The 27,442-nt window shown below is 41.3% G+C and overlaps 1 protein-coding gene across 2 annotated transcripts in view; it reads left to right on the plus strand.

Annotated features, from left to right (window-relative positions):
- The window catches only part of HMCN1 (hemicentin 1), a 544,205-nt gene that overhangs the window by 62,125 nt on the left and 454,638 nt on the right, over nt 1-27,442 (plus strand). The window lies entirely within an intron of this gene.

The following is a 27,442-nucleotide window of genomic DNA, read 5'->3' on the forward strand; positions in this document are numbered from 1 at the left end:
CGTAACAATGAGAGGAACCATTGGAGAAGCTCTGGTGGTGTAGTGCTAACACATTGGATGGCGATTTGCATGGTCAGCAGTTTGAAGCCATCACAAGCAGCTCCAAAGGCGAACAACTGGGCTGTCTATGCCTGTAAACAGTTATCATCTTGGAAACCCGCTGAGATAGTTAAGGTTGATTGTGCCAACCTGGCTGATAAACACATGTGGGGTTGATTGAAGGGCGGAGAGAAAAATGGCTCCGCAAACCTTGGCTTTCTAGCTCTCTGATGGTTGGACGAGGGTGCAGCTGCCTTAGCCAGTCCCTTGCTTCCGCAGGCAAGGCTCACTTCCTGCGAGACATCCCTGAGGAGAAGCCACATGGACCTACCCCGATGCAGCCCTGGGTGCTGGAGACCGTGTGGAGACCACTGCCAGCACTGAGATGCTTACACGCTCATTGATTCAGCTTTCCTCTTGCAGTCAGCATCTGGCATGTGTTTTGTGATGTGCAGGACTTTGTAGATCGGTGTCAGACATATGGGTTAATGTTGGACTTGTGGCCTTGGCAGCGCTGGGTTGGGATGTTTTCTTAATGTACACTTACCCTTTATCAAAAAACTCTCTCTTACACATGAGTTTCTGTGGATTTGTTTCTCTAATGTACCCAGACTAACACACCCACATCAGCATTGACTTGATGAGGGGAGTTTGGTTTTGAGGATTCAGTGTAATAGGCTGGGGGAGGCTGACTTGTAAATCAGATGGTAGGGGCTTGAGAAAGGAAGGGGATTAAATAAGTAGTTTACATATAAAATCACTTAAAAAGACTTGTGATGCAACAAAAAGTCAAGGGGTTATTTTTAAAACTTGTTTGTCGGACTTTCATTGAGGGCCCATTATCCACTACTCATCAGGATTCAATCAGATAAAGTTTGATACCACCACTTCAAGAAAATCAAGTGAAAGCAAACAGGTTTGCAAGTTAAAATTTGGGAAGTTTGGGGGCTATATCCTAAGCAGAAAGTAAAACTGGATCTTGAGCGGAAAAGACATATTAATAAAAGATATGGAAAGCGCCACCGATGAATGGAGTTGAAGGAGATGACAAGTCTTGCATTGGAATGAACTGAAAGAAGATTTAGCTTTGGCCAGAAGAGGCAATGTTAACAGCACTTTGTCTACTGTTGGACACAAGGTGGGGAAAGCTAATACAAAATATCGATGAGTAGGAAGGAGGTTGAGGCAATGCATGACTAAAGTATTCTTTGTTAATTCTTTCCCCTGACAGTTGATATAGTGCTTTAAGTGACTGGTCAAAGTTTGGAATGCATGCTTCAGGTAATGTAATGAGGAACAGAGGAGAAACTGCTCAGCAGGTTGTTGACAGCTGCAGTCCAATCTCATAAATATGTGCTGGCATAATTAGCATATTTATGTGATTCTCCCTGGAAATGTAGCTTAATGACCCATGAAAGAAAACAGAGAGTTATTCCCTTCCAAGTTTGGGGACCCCTAAGGACAGTGGGGTAGAAGGTCAGTTGTCAAAACAATAGTTGAAAATGCTCATAGAAATGTTGATATCATTCAATATTATGACATCATCGATAGAATAATATTCATGTAAATCATGAAACTTAGGCTACTGAAGAACATACTAGGAATTGTGAAAGTCTCAGGCTGCTAATTGAAAGATTGGTGGTCCAAATTCACTAGCCACTCCATGGGAGAAAGATGAGGGTACCTGCTCCTGTAAAGATGTATAGCCTTCAAAACCCTATAGAGCTCTGGTGTGGTTCACAACCCCTTTGTGGGTCGAAATACCCTTTCACAGGGGTCACTCAATTCATAACAGTATCAAAATGACAGTTATGAAGTAACAACGAAAATCATTTTATGGCTGGGGGGTCATCACAACATGAGGTGCTGTATCAAAGGGTCGTGGCATTAGGAAGGTTGAGAAACACTGCTATATAGGGCTGAAATCGGTCAGAATTAACTTGATTTGAGGTTTGGATTTTTGGGGGGTTTAGAATTAGTCTTCTCTCAGATACAAACCAGAGGAGTTTGTTGTGGATTGATTTCCTCCCCAAGTTATTATAAATCCTGATCCCTCTATCTGTGGTTATAATCCCGTTTTGGAATAGTTTGAATTTGTTATGTCAGTGAGACAGGATTACTATTGGTGTAGGATGTGTCTTGAATCAACCTCTCAAGATATAAAAGGTGAAGCAAGAAAGCAGAGAGACAGGGGAGAGAAGCCAGCCATGTAAAGGTCACTCAGGAGCAGAAGCTCCGAGACAAAGACCTTTTTCCAGAGCCTGTAAAGAGAACAATCCCTCCCCTCGACCTGGCACCCTGAACGTGGACTTTTTCTTTGCGGAGATAAAGGCCTGCTGGAGAAAGCCACGCCACTTGTGGCATTTCTGTTAGTGCAGCGCTAGGTAACCGAGATAGGTGTCTTTAGCGCTTACTTAAAATGAGAGGGCTGAAGTTTGATGAAAGGCTACAACTCCCCCTTCAGATGTTCTCAGTCTGTGTTTTACAGCACACTAGCATTTTAGAACTATAAATGGAATTAGAAAAACTCATCCACTTTGCAGAGAAAGACTGGAGGTTCCAAAGTGCCCAGGCTGATACCAAAAGGCCAGAGGTTTTTAAGTGAGATTATAACTCAGATGCTTTTGTTCTCAGCGGAATGTATTCGACTTGCGACCAATTCTGGAGTATATGAAAGGTGTTTCAAATAACTTCAGGGAAAAAACAAGGAAAAGGAAGCAAGTCGCTTCAGTTGAAAAGAAGAGAAAGGATACCATGCCTGCTTCAGTTGATCTGGGGGGATTGTTTGGGAAACCTTTCCCTTTCTGCCATGTTATTGGATTTCTGCCAAGCTAGTCACATCTCCTATGTAGGCTAGTTTCTCTGGTCTTGCTGGCTGGGGCTCGGGGGTGGGCAGGAAATCTGGATGAAGGCCAGGTGAGGCCCCTTAGGAGTCCAGTAACAGCGTGATAAAAAGTCACTGCAGGAAACAAAAGGAGATTAGATGTAACTAATTGATTGTGAATGCAGCTGGAAGCATGCGGATCCACGGAGACCTTCACGGTCCACTGGCGACGTATGTGGTATGTGCTCTCTAATCAAGAGGTTAGTGTGCGCGTGAGTCCGGTTTCCCTTTTGAAAGGGACTTATTCATGGGGGGAGTTATTGGGAACATGTGTTCATTAGGCTGGATGGCGAGAACCTTAACGTTATTGAAAGAGATCAGCTCTGTTACTGAGCCTCTTCTGTACACTACGGTCATTGACAAGGCAGTTAAGAGAAGCGGGTGTAAAGGGAAACTGTGCTTTCTCCCTTTAGGTTTTGTCGACTCATCTGTATGTTGAAATGTAATGCTTCGAAGTCTTCGTTTGTTTGTCTGTGCAACCCCAATCATGCGTCAGGGCACGCGGCTGAATAGGTGATAAGCCCTCCGCATTTCCTGTTTATGTGTGTTGTTAGGTCTAGCTTATTCATATTTACATTCCTTGTATGCTCACTCCAGTTTCCTTCTCGGAGATTTTTATGAGCCCTTTCAATGGTCTTTGTGGTGTATTTAATAATCGGAGAGCAGAGCTGTCTTTCCGCATTGGAACTCGATAGTTTATTTTTAGAGGCCACTTTCTTCGCTCCTGGAGTCCACTGCCCATGGCTGCCATTGGTCTGCTCTGTACATGGGCAAGGGGGGAGTGCTCCCTTCAGGTGGGGGGCGGCTTGCAGCCTTATTAACACCTGCAAAAGAGTTGATCGCTTGTTTGATCCTTTTGGCAGTTTTTACACAATCAAAATGGTATATTGTAATTTTGAGTAAGTACACGTAAACACATTTCTTTCTCTCTCTTTAGCAATTGCACCTTCACGACTTCCTGTTTTCTATAATTAAGAAAACATTCTGGATGATGCTTACTTTATGAGTCATTACTGGGAGAAATTAATATGAAAGAGTGGCAACAGAAATAGGATCATTGTTTGAGTTGGAAAAAAAAGATATTAGTGTTCAGCCTGAACAGGCGCTTCATTAATCATTCATTTATTCATTCATTTCAGCATAACCGAAAGCATGATTACAGACAAATATTAATGGTGTGTGTTCTGGTAGACCGTTCAGAATGCTTGCTTTTCCTTGATTTCTTTCCAGATGAAATACTTTCTGCAAAACTTTAAAAATATTCTTGTTGATTTCAGGTTGTGGAGTACATTTAGTTTTACTTTTGCTTCTTGTAAGGGTCATGTCTGCATTGTCTTAGGACATATGGCTCACTCAGCCAATTAAGGGGAGTCCGTACAGCATGTTCTTGATTTTTCTAAAAGCTGGTGGCAATTCTGTTGATTCCAACTCACGGTGACACCTTGCAAATCACAGTGAAATCGTGCTCCACAGAATGTTTAATTTCTCAGAAATAGATAATCAAGCCTTTTTGCAAATGTTCCTGAAGCTGGACTTGAATCTGCAAATTTTTGAGTACCCATTTGTACCACTTGGAGATTCGATAAGTCTTCCTTACTGAACAGTTTTTGGACTGGCTCTGACTTTAGAATTAGCTCACACTAAATCCTTGGTTTTCTTTTTGTTTCTTATACATGTTATAGGGACTCTTACAACTCTTGTTACAATCCATACATCAGTTGTATCTGACATATTAGTACATATATTGCATTGTTCTTTTGTAGACATTTGCTTTCTATTGAGCCTTTGAGATCAGCTCTTCTTTTTTTTCTCGCTCCCTCCTCTCTCCCCACAAACCTCGTGGTCCCTTGATAGATTATAGATTGTTAGTTATTTTCAAATCTCACACTGACTGCTATCTCCCTTTCCCTCCGGTTTCTGTTGTTCTTCCCCCTGGATGGGGGTATGGGGTTATGTGCCATTCTTTGTGGTTGGTAACCTACCCCTCCCTACCACTCCCTCCTTCCTCCTACCCTTTTGGTATCACTATTCCCATTTTTGTTCCTGGGTTCCACACTTCTTGAATTTTATCTCTTGCCTATACCCATATACATGCTCCTGTCTAGTCCAGAATGGGAAGCACCACTGGAGTCATGATCGTGTAGGGTGAGGAGGCCTCAAGGGATCAGAGGTATATTGTGTGATCCATCGGTGCTCTACTGCACCCTGATTGACTCATCTCCTTCCTGAGACCCCTCGGTGGCCACAGATGGACTTTGAGTCTCTGCTCCAAACCCCCCCTCCCCGACCATTCTCACCAATGCATTTTTTGCTTATTGTTTGTTGTGAATCTTCTGATGCCCGTTGCCCAGTCTTGATGACACCTCATGATCGCACTCGCTGCTGTGCTTCTTCCATGTGGGCTTCTTGCTTCACTGTTGGATGGCCACTTGTTTAACTTCAAGCCTTTAAGACCCTAGACACTATATTTTTTAATAACGGGCACTATCCTCTGTCTTCACCACATCTGCTTATGCACCCATTTGTCTTCAGCGATCATGTGGGGGGAGGGGGTGAGCATCACAGCATGCCAATTTGTTAGAACAAAATGTTCTTATATTTAGGGAAGGTATGAGCCAAGGCCAAATGCCCATCTACAGCCTCAGTGTATTGCCTTATAAATATATGTACATAGGTCAGGACCTCTATTTTTATGGATTAATGTATTTACATAAGTACACACCTCTGTTAATATCCCTTTTCTTCTTCTTTTTCTCTCTCCTTTTCTTTTTCCAACCATATGTTTTCTTGTTGTTCAGAATATGACATTGTTGGGTTGCCTACTTGTATGGGATGGACTTGGGAGGGAAGCTCAGGGAGAAGGCAATGGGGCCAATGGCCCTTGAAGTCTAGGTGGAAGAAGGAGGCAGGGAGAAGGTGTGGTGAGCAGATGGTGTCATGGACAGGGGAACAACTAGGGATTCAAAGCTAACATCTAGGAGAGGGTAGAGATCCTGTGAGTATTAGAGCAATACCAAGGTAGCAGAGAGGAAACACTAAGAGGTGGAAGAACGGGGAAAGTGATTGGGGAGGGGGCACGAGGAGACAAAAGGAAATAGAGGTAAGCTGTAGGAAGCAAAGGTATAGATAGGGATATTAAATCTTCATTTTTCTCTTTATAAGGAGCTCTGCTGGCTCGTTGTTTACACATTGGGCTGAAAATCACAAGTTCAGCAGCCTGAAATGACTAGCTGAGATGAGGCTTTCTACATTCATAAAGATTTAATCCCAGAAATCCACAGAGGAAGTTCTACTCAGTCCTATACAGTTGACATGAGTAAAAATCAACTTGTTGGCAGTGAAGAGCTCACCATGAAAATGTGACATGGTGCAGGATGCAGTGTAGCACCATTGAAACATAAAACACTTCTCTAGTTCTTTGATGCCTCCCCCACTATTGTGACCCTAATTCTACCTTACAAATCCAGCTAGACCAGAGGATGTACTGGGTACAGATAAGAACTGGAAACACAGGGAAGATAAACCCCTCAGGACCATTATTGAGAGTAGCGAAACCAGGAGGGGAAGGGGAAGGTGGGGGAGAAAGGGAGAACTGATCACAATGATCTGCATAAAATCCCTTCTGTGGGGGTTGGACAATAGAAAAGTGGGTGAAGGGAAACATTAGTCAGTGTAAGACATGAAATTTAAAAAATAAATTATCAAGAACTTATGAGGGAGGGAGAAATATAAGAAGCTGATACCGAGGGCTCAAGTAGAAAGCAAATGTTCTGGAAATGATGATGGCAACAAATGTACAAATTGCTTGACACAATGAATGTATGTATGGATTTTGATAAGAATTGTATGAGCCCCAATAAAATGATTAAAAAAGAAAATGTGACATGGTGGTTGTAACTCTTCTGCAATTGATTGTTACCATATTCTTTATTTTTATGCTACTATTTTGTTCATTTGAAAGGTTAGTGAAGAGACAGAGTCTGTGTTTGGTTCAAATTGCTAATTTTCATCACTTGTAGCTTAAAATATTTCAAATTACTCAACTAAATCAGAGTCCTTGACATATATATGTGTGTATATGTATATACATATAGGTTTATATTTACATATATACACACATGTATTTCTAAAAGCAGATTGTGTTAATGTGGGTAGTCTAGAAAAGCAAATTCATAGACACTCATGTATATAAGAAAGAGCTTTATATACAAGAATAATTGACTATTGAGAAAACATCCCAGCCCAGTCCACATCAAGTCCATAAGTTCAATATTAGCCCACATGTCTGATACCAATCTGTAAATTCCTCTTCAGACTCACGCAACACATACAGTCATGCTGAATGCAGGAAGATCATAGGCCAATGGGTGAAAAGTCTTGTGGATCCAGTGGCAGTGGAAGCATCTCAGCACTGGCAGGTGTCTCCACGTGGCCTCTAAAGCTCCCAGGCTCTAACAGCGTCATGTCTCTTCTAAACCAGAAATGTTTCACAGTGACTCAGCGTGTGCCCCACCTCAACGAGCTATTTATCTCCTTAGCGTCTTCAAATGAGGTCTTCAAGATGTGACCTGATTGACAGGCTAAACTCCACCCCTTCACGCTTAAGTCTCAGATTGACAACAGAGTATGTAACTACCACACAGACATATCTTTTAAGATCAAAATTATTTTCATTCCACCACCTTACCTTAGAAGAGAGCCAAGTCTCCATTTTTAATGCAAAGCCAATCTTCCCTTGGCTGATGTGCACTGTCATCCTTACACCGAATTAGAGTAGTTTCTTATTGGCTGAAAGGTCCACCCCCTACAAAGAAGTACATGACAGAAGGAAAGCTGATCATCTTTAGTGACGAAAATCAAATCCATTTTTAATAACAAAGAGGGAAGATTTTTCTGTAGCCTAATGAATGTGATGTGGTCTATTTTGGTTTATAAATATAAACCAGTCCTAGGATGAATCTGAGAATAAGAGTAATTTTCTTCAGTGGGATTTGTATCCGTTTGTTTAAATGGCTCATTCTACCTACTAGATGATATGCAATATTCTTTTGTGAGCTTACTCTATTTCAAAATAGCATTACCCACTGCTACATTATTTGGGTGACCTGGTACCCAATCCTGTTTCCACTGAGCAGCTACTGTTGGGAAGTCATTTCTGGATTGGGGCCTACACTTCACCATCAACTCATTGGTACAGTAGAGTTTTACAAGTGTATCTCAGGGAATCCTGTGTAGACTCCCAAAAAAGATGTCTGTAAAGCATCTTGAGATATTTTAGCAGAAGAATGCCATGCAATGTTATAACATCATGACGATGTTATTATTTATCTGGCTCCAAGGAGGCTGTTTTTAGTTTTCAAATTGAAGGCTGAGAAATCATTTTTCCTAGCACAAGGTTTTCCATGGCAATGGAAAACAATCAAACAAAGACCAGTGTTTGGAACTTACATTGATGCAATACATATTCTTCCATGTTCTTTCTACATGCCTGTTACCATGTATTTGACATTTCCCCTCATTAATGATGACTACCCTTCTCTTCTGTCATTTACTTCTTTGTAGGAGGTGGACTGTTTGGCCATTAAGAAACAACTCTAATTTTGCCCTAAGATGAAAATGCACATAGGCAAAGGGAGGCTGGACTTTGGATTAAAAATGGCATCTTGGCTGGCTTTGCCTCATCTAAGGTTCTCTTAAAGTTTGGCTTTATTTGACTTCTTTGGAAATCTGCTCTATGGCTCAATCTGGGTCCAACAGTTGCAATGTATCACTTGAACAAACCTTTCTAGCTGCAAATACCCTCTTAAAAATGTATTTAACCACAAATTTCAATCTGTAAATTATTAATGTTAAAAATATTTGAAGAAGGACACATTTCCAGACCCAAAGCCAACATGAAGCTTTCACATAAATCAAATATGGCAGAACCAAATTAAAAGCATTGAGTTTTTCCCCATCTCTAGGATTTTGGGTCATATTGACGGTCTAATTCACCATTTGTGGTCAGCGTCATCATATACTTTGTATCACCCTAGTGCAACATTTGCCAGCATCACCTAGGGAACTTTCTACTTATCTTTCCCCCTTACTTTTGTTAAAAATGAAATGCACCACGAAGGGACTCTCCTCTGGTGACCTAATTTGATTTGATTTTTCAATGATTTCTCTTTTTCTTCTTCAGTTTTTCTTGAAATTAAAAACCTATCAGGTTTTACATTTGAGCCAATAAGTTGAATGTGTCTAAGTGTATGCACGTGCCCGGGAGAGCTGGAGAGAAAGAAGAGCGTGGAGAATGATGTTATATTATACATGAGCTCTCTTGGGGGAGTCGGGGGGCGGGGGAGAATAATCTAGGCAGATGGATGCTCCTCTATTGGAAATGAGAGGAACTAGGATACAAGCAGAATTGAAGATGGAAAGAATGCCTTTCTCAGAAGGTGCTCTAAACTTCAGGTTGGTGTGGTGTCGTGAAGGAGCTGGCTGAGTGGGAGTCTGCGGGCACATGCTTAACTGAATTAGACTCATCAGAGATTGGCAGAAGCACAGGGAGTGCCCAGGGATACCAGATGACCGAAGCTCATGCTTTGCAAAGTCAACTGCTGTATTGTCTGAGAGCTCACAGGACAATGTGTTGTAAAGGGAGTCAGTGAGGAATGAGGCAGAAAACCATAAAAATGTCCATATATTTTATGTAGTTGTACAATGGTATAGAACAATTGCAATACATCAGGTTTTCAGTGACTTGGTTTGGGGGTAAGGGGACTTTTAGGCATTTCTTTTTCATCTTTCTTAGTCAGGAAGCCTTGCTGAAGCCTGTTCAGCATCATGGCAAACACACATGCCTCCACTGGCAGATGGGTAGTGGCTTCTCTTGAGATGCTTTGAGCAGGAATTGAACCCTGGTCTTTTATGTTGTTGTCAGGTGTCCAGGAGTGATGCCTGATGCCTAGTGGCTTTATGTATAACATAAGGAAACAGTCCCACACCCCATGGACCTCTTGAGTGGAAGGCAGGAATTCTATCTGCCCAAGCATCTTGGGGTCCAAGAAGTAATTGGTAGAGAAGAGTGGAAAGAAAACTAACCTCCATTGCCTTTAGTCGTACACTGTCTTTTTAATTATATGAGATAGGTTTTATATATCCCAGATAATGAGCTGGAACTCAGAAATTAGAATACTTGTTGACAACTAAACAATAGTTAAGTGATAGACAGAATTCAGGTTCAATGTTCAGCTTCAGAATGTACAGTTGGATGAGGAAACATTGAACCATTTTCTCTCAACTCTTCATCCCCATCACTGATATTTAGAATAACATGAGTCTACATTAAAAAAATCACCTTAAAGAACAGCCTATCATTTTCTTGCCTACAGTCTATAGCCTGGTGAATTGAAGAAAATTTAGGGTAATGTTCAGTGAGTTTGAAGTATATGATATTGCCTTGTATTGTCATTTCAGCTTTCGAAAGGCTTCAAGGATTATTGCACAATGTTGACACTTTTCTGATGCCAGTGCAGTGGAGAGGCTGCAGCAAATCTGTGCAGTCACTTCAGTGCCATTATAATCCAATTGAGCACATCTGTTGAATGTTGAAAACCACACAGGGAACTGTGCCCAGCCTTCCCGCGCCCTTCACCCCTTTTCCAAAAAGCCCCAGAGATAGTAGAAATTACTCTCCCAATAAAATGCAGTACCATTTCTTTTTTATATTTGTGCAACATGTAAAACATGTGGAACCTGAAATAGAAAAAAATTACTGTTGACAGACGAATGCACAGATCAGCTTCTAAATAGTAGACATTTTAACTTATGGCTAGAGGTTCGGCTGGAGTTTTGCCATGTTGTTTAAATTAGCCCCATTGCCCAGAGGGGGATTTGCAGGAAGCCATTGTAATTTTCATCCCCGAGACAGGGGTATTTTCATGAGCTGAAGTTAAGTGTCTCAGGGGATAATGGAATATCACTAAAACATTTCCTGAGCTCGCTTGAGCAGCAATGGTATGTCCTGGTCTCAGAAGAACAGAGCTTTTGTTTCAGTTTGTGAGGATATAATGTTGCCCTGAAGTATAATTTTTTGTTTTAATACATATTTCTCTTCCCGACTGTATTCAGTGAAAACCTTTCCAATTTGAAGAAATCATGGAGATTTGATTCTCTTTATTTGCCTTAATATCTATGTTTAAAAAAGTAACATATATGAGTTGGCTAACCTGAGTTTCTCTATAAAAGTTAAAAAACATAAAGTATTTTAAGCCTTTTGAAATAGACAAATGTAAACATTTTAATTACATTTGTCTTCATTAGAAATCTCTATTTTTATAAAATAATTAAAGTTCACATGTAGTATTTATCAGAGTTTTTCTACCAGTGATATCTAGCTATAAAGCATTTGCAAGTAATAAAAAACAGTGGTATCTAATTGAATATTAATGCCACCTCACATGTACGTATTTTATGTTCCTAGCTTGGGAAACGGGAGGAATGGACTTTCTGTTAGTCAATGTAAATGCAGAGAGGGTGTGTCACAGTGATGCTGTCGCGATCGAGTGATGCTGTAACACAAGTAGCCCAAGTATTAACAAACGGAAAATTTACTCTCTCAGAGCTTTGGAGACGAGAAGTCTAAACTCAGGGTGCTGCCTCTAGGGGAAGATATTCTCTCTTTGTTGATTCTATGGACAGCCCTTGTCTTCAACATCTGTGGGCTTCCGTTGTTTCTGGCAGATCCCTATGTATCATGGCACAAGGATCTCCTTGTTCTCCATGTATCCCCTGAGTTCAGGAGGGTCTTGGTATGGGGATCACAGGTCAAAAGAATATGTTCTCCCTTATCTTCTTTCTTGATGGGACTGAAATTCACTTCTCTGTCTTCCATTCTCTCTTCTTTTTATCACTTGAAAGGTAAAAGCTGATGCAAGGTCATCATACCTCAGGAACACTCATCCGCTGCATCAGGATTGTGACCCAAGTAAGGATGTTGCAGCCCACGCCGATCCCCTTACAACTCCTTAGCTGACCCCGCACCACATCACATTAAGTGGGATGGCTGCATCATTACATTACTACCAAGTTCCATTATTGTTTAGCTGCCAAATCACTGCGCTTCACGGTCCAGACAGATTGACATATACTTTTAGGGGAAAACATGTAATTCATAGCAGGGATTGATAGTTTGGGTCCTGTTAAACCTGGGGAGCTGGTGGGACATTCACTGCAATCCACAGAAACCATGGGGACTTGCCCCAGGGAGGGTCAGTTTGCTTGAAATCATACTCAGATTTCAGTACAGCTCAACCACCATTTAGAAATAATTCTATTCTCGTTATGATACCATTGAAAATGAATGATCCTGATAATTGGGAAGCATCTCATATACTTTGATCACTGTGATTCTGTGCAGCAAAAAGGTGATGAATTTGTTCTAAATTAAATGGCATTGCTGTTTGTTCTTCCACGGAGGCCATTTGTGTGATTGTGGTCTATGTGTTGTGTGTGGTCTGTGACATAGGACATGCCAGAGTCTTTCTGTATGAAAGGTCTTGTTGTTGCTGTGACCCATAGCAACCCTACGTACAACAGAACGGAATATTGTGCATGGTCCTCTGCCATCCTCATAATTGTTCCTGTGACTGAGCCCGCTGATTCAGCCACTGTGTCACTCCACCTCCCTGAAGGCCCCCCTTCTTCGCTGCCCCTCTACTTTCCTGAGCAGGATAGGCTTCTCCAGGGACTGGTGTCTCTTGACAATATGTCCAAAGTAAGGAGGACAAAGCTTCGCCATCCATTCCTCTAAGGAGCACTCTGGCCTTACTTCTTCCCACACAGATGTGTTTGTCCATTAAACAGTCCCTAGTGCTATGGAGATTCTTCTCCAGCACCGCAGTTCAAGTGCACCGATTCCTCCTCACTCTTTAGTATTTTCCATATTCTTTCTTCCTGGAGGATTAGGTTTTGGTCCCATACTGGGAGATGTTCTTCTCTGTCTCCCTCACTTGGCACTTGCAAACAGTTTCTCCTCATTCATGAACCATAAAACACATGCACACAGACCATCCCCAAAGGACCTGTCTCCTGAGCAAGACAGCAAGACTGAGAGCTCAAGGTTCAAACCTAACAAATCCTGGACACAGCTCCTCCAATATGACGTGTTTCTTCATTGTCAAATTTATGGAAAGCTCACTTGAAACTTACTCAAAAGTCCCAGTTCCCCGTCAGCCTTTCCTGTGTTCCTTGTAAAAGAGTTGCTGTTTTCCAAGGGTCACCAGTCACATCCTTGTTTTCAAGGCAAAGCAGCTTGGTCAGTCTCATGCTTGTTTACTTTTCTGGTGAAGGTGTTGCTACTGACCACTCAGTGCTTCCTCAGACACAGCTGTTACATTTCATTTCATACCACTGTTTGCCTTGACATTGTGAATGTTCAGGACTTTTCGGTCAGACTGGCTTGGTGTGACTATCAGTTCTGATTCTTATTATCTGTGTGTTGGCTAAGTTATTTAACTATCTGGTCTTTTAGAAATGGAAGCATTCAAGGAAGAGTAGAGAGGAAGGGCGTGTGATGTCTCCTTGCCAAGAGCACTGTTTCTCAATGGGCACTCATGGCATTTTGGATAGGACAATTATTCCTTCCAAGTGACTCTCCCAAGGCTTGCAGGATGTTTGGTATCCCTTCCCTCCAGGCAGTCATTGCTAGCTGTACCCGCCATTGTGGCACCCAGACAAAGAACCCTCCACACCGCCCCAGCCATCCTCTACGGACGTGGTACAGTGGAGAGAGGAAACAGGAGGAGATGCTGACGTTTTCTCTGAGGAGTTTTTAGTGTGTCATACAAGTTGTTTTTGTATTTTGCTACATCTGCTTTGATAAAGTTTGATAAATTTGTTTACTTATTTTGATACATTAATAACCGAAGGTCTTTGTCATCATTGTTAGCTACCATCCATCTGATTCCCAACTCATGGTGACCTCATGTGCAGTAGAATAGAACACTCTTCCGTCCGCATGACCAGTTGGGGGTCAGATTGCTGTGATCTGTAGAATGTTCACTGGCTGATTTGGGGAAATAGAGTCCCAGGTCTTGCTTCCCAGTTTGACTGTAAGCTATACTGAAATGTGTTCTGCATCATAGCAACACACAATGCATTGCCAGATGGATGATGGCCAGAAATCAAACCTAGGTGATCTCCTGTATGGAAGGTGAGAATTCTTCCACTGAACCATCAATGCCCGTATATATAAGGAAACCCTGGTGGCATAGTGGTTACTTGTTGGGTGGTGATCTGCAAGGTCAGCAGTTCAAAATCCAAGGCACTCCATGGGAGAAAGATGGGACTTTCTACTCCCGTAAAGAGTTAGAGTCTTGAAAACTCACAGGGGCAGTTCTACCCTGTCTTCTAAAATTGCTACGAGTCAGATTTGACTTAATGGCAGTGAGTACTCACTTGGGCTTACATTTACTCATTTATTATAACCAGAAAGGATACAAGTGTAGAGGCACCTCAGACCAGGTCAAGGTCGGGGAGTGTTCCCGGCAGGAAATTCATTGTTCTCAGGGACCTGTCACCCCCTTCCATGAATGGATGTTGTCAGCAATCCAGTGGGTCCCAAAGAGAGCAAAGGAAGGTCCTGGGTTCCTTAATCAACAGGACTTTAATGAATATGCAAGATCTGAACCTTAATGCATAGTTATAATCAATCCAATCAATAAATATGCATGAATGCATTAGGTCCCTCTCTTGTCCTGAAGTTAGTCCCAGCTGGAGAGGCTTGGGATCTCTATAGTCCCTACTTGCGTGACTATTTTGGAAAGCAAAAGCTTCTTGATTGCTCAGGTTATTTTCAGAAACCAGAGTCAGAGCATCAAACCAAGTTTTTTGTCCAGCAGATGTGGATTCCATTAAGAATTGAGATGTGGGGGAAATTCCATTGCTCCCTTATCTTGACTTGAGAAAGTCAGCAAAGATGTCGTAAATAGACTCTGACATAGCAGCAGCTCCCAGGTGAAATTAGAAAGTCTTTGATGTAAACAACACTGTAATCAAGTGATTTTCAAAAATGCTGAGATAATGTTGAAATGAATCAAAATGCATAAAAAGCCGAAACCAGAGAAATACATCCCGTGTAAGTGAGTGTGAGTTTTCAGAAAGATCTCGAAAGATAAGAACTGGGAAAGGAGGATGAGTCAGGGTTCCCTAACACACACACACACACACACACACACTCACACACACACATACACACACACACTCACACAAACACACTCACACACACACTCACACACACATACACACACTCGCACACACACTCACAATACACACACTCACTCACACACTCACACACACTCACTCATACTCACACACACTCACTCACACACAAATATTTTTAAAGCACTCAGCTCTGTCTAATACAAAGATGTAAATGGAATTTAAGAATTTTATTTCTTAGTCTCCAACCTCCTTATCGCTAATAAAGATATTAGACATTTAAGATATTTTAAAATAAGAATTCTTATTTAATATTTTGTGTTTTATAGTTGCCATAATATTTTCTCAAAATCCTAATCTAGTTTTTCTTAGGAGGATTTATTTAATCCTGCAGCCATTTACTCCAGCTATCAATAGTTGGCATGATTAGTGTAGTAGGCGTTTTCCTCTCCTTCCTCCCATAGATAAATATTAAGTGCTATTCAGTGGACATAAACATATCTGCTGGTATATTTCTGGGCTTAAATATTATGCATTAGTGCTGTTTAAGAATTTACACAGTTAAAAGACAGCACTATAATTGGATATCTGAATAATGTTCTAATTATTTTTTAATAAAACTTTGCCCTGTAGTTAATAAAACAAATCATTGGTCAAAGGCCTTTTGTAGTTTTGTCATTCAGTAGACAAGGAGGCCTAAAAGAGAGCTCTGCTTTGGGGAATGGAAGTAAACTGCTAATATAGCCTTTCTTCTTGGCAAATAAGTTTAGTTAATGATTAAAACCAGATGAGCTCCCCCTTTTTCTTAATGCTTTATTTGCTGATTTTATTCAGCAAGTTTTGGACCACTAGCCACCCAGCAGTAAATTTCAGCTCTTGTGCAGAAAAATGGAAGTACTCAGAAAGTGTCATTAGCCATGATTAGCTCATATTCATGTTTGAGTAATGTAATTTATAACACATCATTAGTGTGCAGCATAATCCTAAAGGACGTCTGCAAACTCATGTAAACAGTGAGCTTGCAACAGGTGATCTTGCTGCCCTGTGCTCTTGGGTCTGTGCGTTAGGCTGGGCTCTCTAGAGAAGCAAAACCACCGACGCTCGTATGTGTTTATCTATAGAAAGAGTTGTATATGGGAAAAAGGTTTACACAGCCGCAGAAATTGGTAAGCCCAGTCCGGTTCAAGTGAAGCCACTCCTGATTTGTGGAGCCTGCTGACCAGGAAGCAGGATGATGAAGCAGACACAGGAAGTGCACAGGCTGGTGGACACAGAAGTCTGAAGTTGGCCTCATGAATCCACCATTGGTTGTCAGCTGCTGGCTCCCAGGATCTGCAGGCTACACTACAGGATATTGAAGAATAGGCACAAGATTTTGCTCTGGCATAAAGTTAAGGGCCAAAGAGGAGCCAACTCTGCCTGGTTTCTCTTTTATACCAAAAGACGTATGACACCGCCATGCTGCAGTTCACTTGATAGATTGAGTTCTGCCCCTACCCCGGACTGTGTAGTTGACACAGTCTCTAACCATCACAGTACGTTTTCTTCATGTGCAGCACAAGATGAAATTGAAGGGTTCTAGCTGACAGATCTAAACCTTAAGCCAAAAACACTGTTTCTGTTTTTCCAACTTATTGTCATCCTACAAAAAAGAGTAAAATTGCTCCTGTGAATTTCTGAGGCTGTAGATCTGTACAGGAGCACAAAGCTTAATCTTTCTCCTTCAAAATGACTGGTGGGTTTGAACTTCCAACCTTGTAGTTAGCAGCCCAAAGAATAACTCACTACACCACCAGGGCTCTTTACTAGGCAGGCCAATAGTTAGGTAATACGGTGATAGACACAAAACCTTGGTGATAGAAACAAAGCTGGAGATCTAGTGATAGAATATTGCAAAGACCAAGTCCTTATTCATTGCAAGTCATCTTTTTCCAGCAACGTAAATAGTGAGTATACGTGTGGATTTCGTGATATGGAACACACACGGATAAAAGCAAGGCTGAGGGCAGGCTGTGGAGAAGATTATCAATTGCTCATCTGTAAATTCATATTGAAGCTGAAGGAAAAACACTCACACAAGAGCCAAAATAAATCCCTGAGCATATCTCACTGAATTTAGAGAAGAAATCTGATGCATTCAACAGTAAAGACCAACATCAGATGAGTTGTGTATGGAATAACATCAAGAACTTCCTGCAGGACGAAGGCTAAAGGCCTTTGAAAAGACAGGAAAAAAGAGAAGACCAAGGTGGATGCCAGAAAAGACACTGAAACTTGCCCTTGAATGAAGAGCCCCCAAAGCAAGTGAAAGCAATGAGGAAGTAACAGAGCTGAATAGAAAATATCTAAAGGCAGCCCAAGAAGACAAATGAAAGCATGATAGTGAAATGCGTGACGGCCTGGAGTTAGGGAACCAAAAGGGAAGGGCATGCTCAGCATGCTGTATCAAAATGAAAACAGCAAAACTGAAGGAAAAAAGTCAAGCCTTATTCATGAGCACAACGAAGTGCTCTGGAATTTTTATTCTTCTTCAGGATAACTATGATTTATTGAGGTCCAGTCAAATGCCTTTGTACAGTCATAAAATACAACACCCATGTTTCTGGCCTACCTTGCTTTCAGCCAAGGTCCATCTGACATCAGCAGGGACGTCTCTTGTGTTCTGCCCCCTCCTGAGTCCTGCTTGGATCTGTAGTGGCTGCCTGTTGTACTACTGCAGCCATTTAGAAAATGATTTTCTCCAACATTTTATTTGCATGTGATATTAATGACACTGCTCTATCATATTCTATTGGGTCAGTTTTCTTTGGAATGGGCACAAATATGGGTTTCTTCTAGTTGATCACCTTCAGATTTCTTGGCAGAGACTAGTGAGTATTTCCAGCACTGCATCTGTTTTTTGAAGCTTTTAAATTGGTATTCACAAATTATTAAAACTTATGTTCCAATAATGCTTCAATAGTATCTAAGAACAACATAGCAAAGAAAGATTAATACATTGTTATCAAATGCCTAGTGTTTTCTAGATGGTGAATATAGAAATGGAGGAAAAAATAAATCTAGCCCTCAGGTGGTTCACTGTATTTGCCTAGCACTGCAAAATTACAAATACAACATGTTCTCCTGATTTTGTATGGTGACTTGGTAGAACCATCTTTGTGAAGAAAAATAATTTATCCAAAATGATGACAGGAGGTGTTTGAAGAAGTGGCAAGTTTGATGTGTTTCATTCTGAAAGAACAGTGTTAAAGAACAAACTTGAACCAACCAGCCTAATATTTTCCTTTCCCACATAGATGACTTACGTTATAGCACCCATATTATATGATTTTCCAAAGTAGAACTCTGACAGTGAATGCATATTACCTGCTCTGATGTACAGTGATCTGCTTCTGAGAAGCAGCCGAGGAAACCTCCTGGACCACATCGTCAGATCCACAACCGGTCTTGGGATGGCGTAAGATAGGGCAGCAATTTGTTCTGTTGTGCATGCAGTCAGGATGAGTTGGGGCTGACCTGATGGCAGTCAAAATGATCAAGACAGAGATCAGTTACCTTGTCCCATTAGTTCACAGTTGTTTCAAGGTCGTCCCAATGATGCCACCTCACATCTGTATTTCAGAGCTAGGGCCACCATCCCATTACTTACCAATTCCTGGTAGATCCATCACCATCACTTCACACTAGAGGAACCATACTGTAATTGTTAAACTAAAAGACTTAAAATTGTGTAATCATTAAATTTTATAAATTTTGTAATTGTTATTGTCAGTATTCTTTTATAACAGTATTTTCAGGGTTAGATTTAAGAACAAATGTTCTTGTATCACACCAGCCTATGTGATCATGAGGTGCTGAAGGGATCAGTTATCCCGCATCAAAGAACAAAAAAATCATTGTGTGCTCACCTCTATGATTGAAGACAAATGAATGTATAAGCAAATGTGGTGAAGAAAGCTGATGGTGCCTGGCTATCAAAAGATATAGTGTCTGGGGTCTTAAAGGCTTGAAGGCAAACAAGTAGCCATCTAGCTCAGAACCAACAAAACCCACTTGGAAGAAGCACACCAGCCTATGCGATCATGAGGTGTCAAAGGGATCAGATATCAAGCATCATCAGAACAAAAAATCATATCATAGTGAATGTGGAGTAGAGACCCAAAGCCCATTTGTAGGCCACTGGACATCCCCTTACAGAAGGGTCTCAGGGAGGAGATGAGCCAGTCAGGGTGCCATGTAGCAACGATGAAACAACTTTCTTCTAGTTCCTAAATTCTTTCTCCCCCACTATCATGTTCCCAATTCTATTTTACAAATCTGGTTAGACCAGAGGATGTACACTGGTACAGATAGGAACTGGAAACACGGGGAATCCAGGGCAGATGATCCCTTCATGACCAGTGGTGTGAGTGGTAGTACTGGGAGGGTGGGGTGGAAAGGGGGAACCGATTACAAGGATCTACATGTGACCTCCTCCCTGGGGGACGGACAACAGAAAAGTGGGTGAAGGGAGACGTTGGACAGGGCAAGAGATGACAAAATAATAATTTATAAATTATCAAGGACTCATGAGGGAGGGTGAGTGGGGAGGGAGGGGGAAAAAAGAGGACCTGATGCAAAGAGCAAATGTTTTGAGAATGATGAGGGCAATGAATGTATAAATGTGCTTTACACAATTGATGTATGTATGGATTGTGATAAGAGTTGTATGAGCCCCTAATAAAATGATTTTTTTTTAAAAAGCCAGGGTTCAACTGGGAAAACAACCTACTGACTGACCAGTTCAACAACTTTTGCTTAGTTTTGTACTTAGATTAATATAAGTGGATATAATTTTCTCAGTTCTAATCTGGGGTTGTGATTTGGCAATTCTTGGCTTAGTGGTACAGAATTAATTTCCTATTGCTGCTGTAATAAATTACTACATCCTTTGTGGCTTCAAACGACATGTGATTCTATTACAGTTCTTGAAATCAGACATCTCCAACTGGGTTCCACTGGCCTGGTATCACGGTGCCCCAGGATGACATCCTCCCTGGGTGCTCGAAGGCAGAATCTCTTTCCTTACCCTTTTAATCTTCTAGATGCAGCCTGCTCTCGTCGCTCACAGCACCTTTCTTACTTCATTTGGATTTCTACTTTTGTTATCACATCTTCTTGCACAAGCCCTTTCTTCCTCACTTTTTCATTAGATTGGTGTGACCAGTATAATCTGCCTTTATCAAGATCTTTAATGTAATCATACCTACAAATCCCCTTTGCAATTTCAGGTGATATGGTTACAGGTTATGGAAATTAAGATGTGGACATTTTTGAGGGGCTATTCTAGTCCACCCGTCTCAGGTACCTTGAAATCCTAAGTGTGTCTACACCAGAAAGAGTTATTTTGACTGTTTGAAATACTGAAAATGTGAAATGCTAAATATGTGTGCTGAAAATGGTAATGCTTAAAACAGGGTAGTGAGAGTCACTCTGTGACTCATCCAAGGCTTAGAGGGATCTTTGAACCATTATATGTGCCTCTGGGAAGATGCGGATAGACTCCCTGTGGGAGTGGGTCTGCACTCACGTTCCCTGTCTTCAGTTGAGAACCCTGCATGGAATGAGAGAGATGTCATTAATTGGAGTATCCTGTCAAAGAGTATGGAGACCTAAAAATTGGTTCAAACGATCAGTAGGCTGAACCGTTAATGATATGTAGATCAGTAATACCCATACATTCCAAATGCTAATCATTTCTGACTCTAATGCAACAATTTACAACTTGATTTCTGCAAAATATCTTGGTTAGTTGATAGCTTTGGGAAGTGTTATGACTTGCTTCAATGATCTCTTTAGGAGGAGAAAACGTTCAAAAAGCTTGTTGAAAATAGCAGTGGCTTATTAATAAATTAATAAATGCACAAAGCAGTCACAGGAGTAAATGATGTATTTGATTTTTATCGAATGTATGTGGGACATTGTTTTTTTTAAAATGTTGTGGTGACATTGCCAAAAGATGACTTTTGAAAGGAAAACGAGAGCAATGCCATTACATCTAGAGTTGGGCATTCCAGACCAGAACCTTAACTTTTGGAATATTTTTTCAGTTCTGGACCTGTTTCCGTTGAAGGTCTTTATCTCTGGGAGCAGCTGGGATTCTTGGCTTTCCACGGAAGGATGCTGTGTGCAAGCTTTGTAGGAGAAACGGCCTGCATTCCTCAGCAGGCGCACTCCGCACTATCCTCCGTAGAAAAGGCATCCCACGCCAGTCTCCAAGGATGGACCTGTGCAATTGCAAGAGGCCATCGCTGAGCTCGGGAATATCTTCCCTGTCAGAAGCGGTCGGTCACTAGCTGACGGAAGCGATGGTGCCATTGACTGACTTATCACTCTCGGCTGCCAAGCCAAATAGTTCAGTTCCTAGCTGTCCAAGAATCCTACATTTTTATCCTGTTATTTCATATAATCATGGGATTCTAAATAAATAAAGTCATTATAAAATTTCCTCCCCAGAGAAATCTTTTTTTTCCCAAGGAGTTGCTTGTTGAGTTAGTTGTATTATAAATCACCAATTTCTGACAGTTGAAATGACCTTAAAGCAACATCATACATTTGGTGCCCTTGTGCCAATGATGCAACTCAAGGAAATGTGATGAGCGTGTGGGTGCCAACCCCCACTTTACAATACTGCCTAGGAATGCCCTGGGGGTAAGGATCTCGGATAGCCTAATATGCTCAACAAAATACACCCGCGCCGTTTACACGGACCGTTCACGAAGAAGGGCCTGTGCAGAAGATGAAAAATAAAAATCTTCTCACCTATTAAGTTCTAGAAAACAGCTGCGTGGAGAACCAAAATCCCAAGGCTTTCTTATTACATTTTATCACCAATTTCTTTCGACTATTGCTTTTGAAAGATGCGCTCAGGAGCTTCAGTGAAGAGCCGTGCTCACACATAACTTGTTCTGTGGTGTGTCGCAAGGTCTAGCACACGAAATCAAAGCTGAGCAGAGCTGCTCCCTAGGATTTCTGAGGCTAAATTTTATGGGAGCAGGTAGCCAGCCTCATCTTCTTCCTGCAGAGCAGCTTGTGGGTTGGATCCCCTGACCTTGCTGGTGGCAGTCAAGTGCTTTTCCTCCAGATTTCTCTGTCTCAGTTGTTGCTTGACTAAGTGGAGATTGTTAGTGTGGCTGCCATAGTCTTGTCATTGTATTTTAAACTGCAAGTTAGAACTCATTCAGTCAAAAGCTTAACCGTCAACATTTCTAAGCGTCAACTTCTTCCACTTTCAGTTTAGCTAGTTATATTTATTTTGCAGATTATTTTGAAGATGACTGATAAAGCCTTGGCATAGTAGCTATTTGATTGTAGGGTATATTATTAGGAATAAGTATACATGAAGAAATTGTCATCTTCATGTCATGATTAAATTGCTTTGCCAATGAATTAGAGCCTTGAGCAAAAGTTCCAGATGTGTAAAGTATTTGAATTATGCACATCCAACTTATGAACTGCTTTCCTATTTATGGATTAATTGTGTTAATGTTTGTGGAATAATTATGTTAAATTGAAAATTGCTCACCCTAGAGAATATTTCAGACTCTTGATAATATCAACTGTCGATAATATCTCCTCTGTTTAATTTGGTGGAAAACAAAATATTTTTTAAAGATAGATTTATTTGACAACTAAGAAAATAATGATATCTGATGCCTGGACCTAGAAAGTAAAGCTTTCACAATTCCTGGGTCTGCACTATGACCTTTGCAACGTCTTAAAATTTACACAACACAAAAGATGAACTGCGGGCTTTTCGGGGGGGGGTGGTGGAGGTGCGTATGTTTTAAAAGAAAATAGCACTACATTAAAACAAGTAAGCAGTGTGTGATAGCACCTTTGTATGATGCCTTGTCCTCAGGAGACAATTTTTTTTAAAAGTTGAATTGAACAGAACAAACTCCTTCTCAAATGAAAATCATATACTGCTGTGAGAAGCTGGCTGGTTGGGTTTGGTCAACAATCCAGAAAGATAGATGTCAGTGAAGAGTGCTGCTGAAACAGAGACTCCGTTGGCTGGGAGAAGCTCACACTTGCATGCTAAGGAAAGTGAATTCTCTAGAAAAAATGGCAATCCAAATGACTGGGTACGATGTCCCATTTCTCCCAGGAGATCTCCAGAGCCTTCAGGTTGTCCTAATGGTGCAGGGCTGGAGTGCTCAGTTCAGCCGTTTCCTCCTCTATTCAACAAAGATCTAGTAAGCCCCACAATGTGTTAGGCATCCGTCTTGGCACTGGGGATGGTGAAAAGCAGCAACAGATGCAGCTCCTTCTCCCTTTGGCTAACAGATTTGAGGAGAGGCAGACATTGATTAAGATGTCAGATTAAAGAGTTGAAAATATAAAGTACAATTTGGAGAGGATACTTTAATTGCGGGATTAAGGCAAAGAGGTAATAGGAGTCAACTAGTGGAGAGGAGAGATGGAAGTACATTGGAGGAATAAGGAAATCCAAGTGGCAGGTCCTCTGGACTAAGAATGTGCAACACGGAGACAGAGTAAAAGGTGTGGTGAGAAATAGGGGTTACTGGTGAGATGGGTAGAAGTCTGGCTGTGAAGGGTATTGCAGACTATTGTGGGGTGTGAACTTTATCCTAAGAGAAACCTAGTACAAAACCCTCAAACCCTTTGCTATTAAATCCATTCTGATTCACTATGACCCTATAAGTTAGAGAGTAAAACTTCTACATAGGGTTTTTGTGACTGTATTTCTAACAAAAGCAGACCACCAGGCATTTCTTCCTTGAGACTGCTTGGTGGGTTTAAACCACCAACCTTAGGCAATCAATCAAGTGATTACCTTGACAGTCAGAGGGGGTTAAACAGATGCTGTAGTCTGCATTGTGTTTCAGAAAAATCACTTGGGAGCTTTGTGGGAAATGGATTAGGGAAGAGATCAAAGATGGTGATGGAAGCAGTTTCCCACAGTAGTCAAGGTCTTGTAGGAGACAGATGATTGAGCTCGGATTTTGGTTGTGTGAGAGGATATGGGAAAAGTGGGAGATTTAAGAGCTGTTTAGTAAGTAAAATGGAGAGAGGCTGCTAATTGTTTGGGAACAGGAAGAATGAGATTTGGGCACAGGCTATGATCACACCTAAATCTGAATTGATGCATTTGAATTAAGAGAAGCACTTTTCATTGATATGACAGACAATGGGCGCAAACCAGGTTGGAGAATACTTACACAATCATGGATTTTATTTTTGGTGTGTGGAAATAGAAATATCCTAGGGACATGTCAGTAAAAATTAGACCTCCAAAAGCTGCCTTAGCCTAAAGATACACACACACACACACACACACACACATCATCATCATCATCATCATCATCATCATCCTAAGGGAAGTGATGATGGCCTAGCAATGAGCTTTTAGGAACTGCAGAATCTTGATTGGCCACGGGAGGATGAATGCGCATGTACATGAAATACTCAAAAGGAATGGTAAGTCAAAAGGAGGTCATGTAAAGAGGGAAGTTTCTAGAGAGGAAGTAGTGTCAGATGCTGTTGAGAGATCAGGTAAGATGTGGATTTGCGCATGATTATTTGCCTAAGTGCCCTGAAGAGCACTAGTGCCTGGCTCTAGAGTGTTTCCATGATGTGTTGAAGGCAGAAGCCAGATTTGACTGCCACAGAGTCTTCCCTGGGAGGTAGGGAAATGGTGGGCATAGACACATGTCGACACACATTTGTCTACAGAGGGGAGGAGAAAGGATGACGATGTAAGGGAATAAAGCAAGGTGCCAGCTATTTGTTTTTTCTTTTTTGAACTGCAGAAACTTGAAAGGCTTAAGCATTGGGTCTCTTGATGGTGATGGAAAAATTGGAAATTAGTGATCTTGCAGAACACAATGCAATTAGTAACAGTAAAGTATAAATGGGAAATGTTGATTTAGCAAATGTGATACATACAACAATAAAACAGGGGGCAGAAGTAATGGGGAAGTGGAGACTGTAGATATGTACAACAGAGAGATTGAAGAATCTAGAAAATCAGCATCCTGTAGCATGTTTAAAAGTATAGCTGACCCTTGAGCGATGTTAGGGCCAGGGACACTGATATCTATGCAGTCAACAATCTGCCTACAACTCTTTGACACACTCCCCCCCAAACTATTAATGGTGCACTGTTGACAAGAAGCCTTGCCAATAGATATGATTAACACATATTTTGTATGTTATGTGCAGCATATACTGTACCCACTTAAGAGCTGATGTCTAAACAGGAGATAGATTGGATGGTATGCCTATACTTTCATACACATTCAAGTTGATATAAAATCTAATTGCCACAAATGGTAATCTATAGTGTTTTTTTTTCTTGCTCCTAGAATCTGATTGCTTATTTTCACCAGTCTGTACAAAGAGGGAAGGAACCTGGGTGATGTAGCGGTTATGTTAAAAGGTTGGCTGTTTGACCGCACCAGCCACGTTGAGGGAGACAGATGTGTCTGTCTGCACCTGTAAAGAAGACGTTAGGAACTGAGGCAATTCTACTCTGCCCGTTGGGTCACGATGACGTGGAATCGACTTGATTTCAGTGGATATAAGGAAAAAAGAGTTAGAATTTTCTGTGAGTGTTCTGGCTCTGGAATCCCCCCTTGTCCATTGCCAAGTAAACTTTTAGCTCAAGAAACATTTTCTCTTTAGTCAATGCCTTAACTGTAATTAGCAGAACCAAGAAAACAAACAGCAAGATGACTCTTCATACACACCTTCAAGTACTCATTTTTCTGGCGGTTCTATAACTATAAAGAGTTTTATTATGCTTGCCACAGTAACTTAAACTGATAGGAGCAAAGCCAAGCATCTGTAGAACGTAGGAAACGTGGTCATTTCAAAGAAAGATCCTTTTTTTTCCCCTAATAGCACTTTTTTCCCTCCATTTTTCCCCCTAATAGCACAGTTTCACCTTTAGACAGCATTTGCTGGGGCGGGGGGTGGGGGCTGGGGGGCACAGGGAGGGGATTTGAAAGTAAATCTCTATGTATTCTCAATATCTAAAGACTGGGTCAGGAAAGGGATGAAGCAGAAATGGCAGTTTTGAACAGATGGTACTTGTTTGGGAATTAGAAAGTGAGATTCAATAAAATTATAATTGTTTTACATATGTATTTACACAGCAGACACTGATATTTATAACAATATTTTGTTTTCCATTTATGTTAGCATCTTCTTATTTACACTTAGGTAAGTCAGCCTTTCAGTTTTGTCATTTATCAAACACAGGGCTTGGAAGAGAGGTGCTTCAAATTTCCTTACCCACCCAAGATTCCAAGAGTCATGGCGATCACTCAATTGCTGTCTCTAGAGTGGATCTTTTAGTTATCTGTCAACAAAAATAATTTTTTATCTTTATTTCTGAAATATCTCTCTGAATCCTAGATGTGTGAATTAGTACCAACAGGAAAGATGGAGAAGTTTTAATCATTACGCCACCACCGTCTAAAATCAACGGAGGCACCAAGTTCGTCAAACATTAGCTTGTTTTTGTGTTTTCGTGTCAGTTTGGAGATTGAGACAAGTAGCTGGAGAGCTGTGGCTGGGAGGGGCCATCCTTTCAGTTCTGGCTGAGAGCGATCCTAGAGGACAACAGCAGAAAACACCCCAGGGCCTGTGCCGGCCTCAAAATCGCGTTGATGGTTGCGTGCACTGTGGCCGCCATTGTGTCCGTCCACCTTCCCGAGGACCTTCCTCTAGTTCATGGCCCTTCTGTTTTACCCAGTCTTTCCTTCTTTTAGGGATCGGTCTCTTCTGATGACGAGAGATAAAATCTCTCTTCTCTTGGTCTCGGGAGCAGTCTGGCTGTACGTCCAGGGCAGATGCGTGTGTCCTTTGGGCAGTCTGTGATAGTTTCAGGATTCTTCACCAGAACCTAGTCTTTGGGCTTCCTTATTCATTGTTCAACTTTCACATGCACACGAGGTGATGGAAAATTCCATGGTCAGGTGCACTTCAGTCCTCAAAGTAACATGTTCACTTTTCAGTGTGTTAAAGAGGTCTTGTGCAACAAATTTACCCAATGCAACGGTGCCATTTGCTCTCTTGACTGCTGTTTCCATGAGCATTAATTGTGGATCCAAGCAAGATGTAATCCTTGACAACGGCAGTCTGTTCTGCATTCACCATGATGCTACCTATTGGCCCATTTTTTACCTATTGATCGAGACAGAATTCTCCATATTCTGTGCTTACAAAACACATTTCATTAACCAAAGTGTGATTGTGCTAATCCAAAGGTTAGCATTGCTAATAATTTATCAAAGATACCAAAAATAA

Source organism: Tenrec ecaudatus, chromosome 1, assembly GCF_050624435.1.
Source record: "Tenrec ecaudatus isolate mTenEca1 chromosome 1, mTenEca1.hap1, whole genome shotgun sequence".
NCBI lineage: Eukaryota > Metazoa > Chordata > Mammalia > Afrosoricida > Tenrecidae > Tenrec > Tenrec ecaudatus.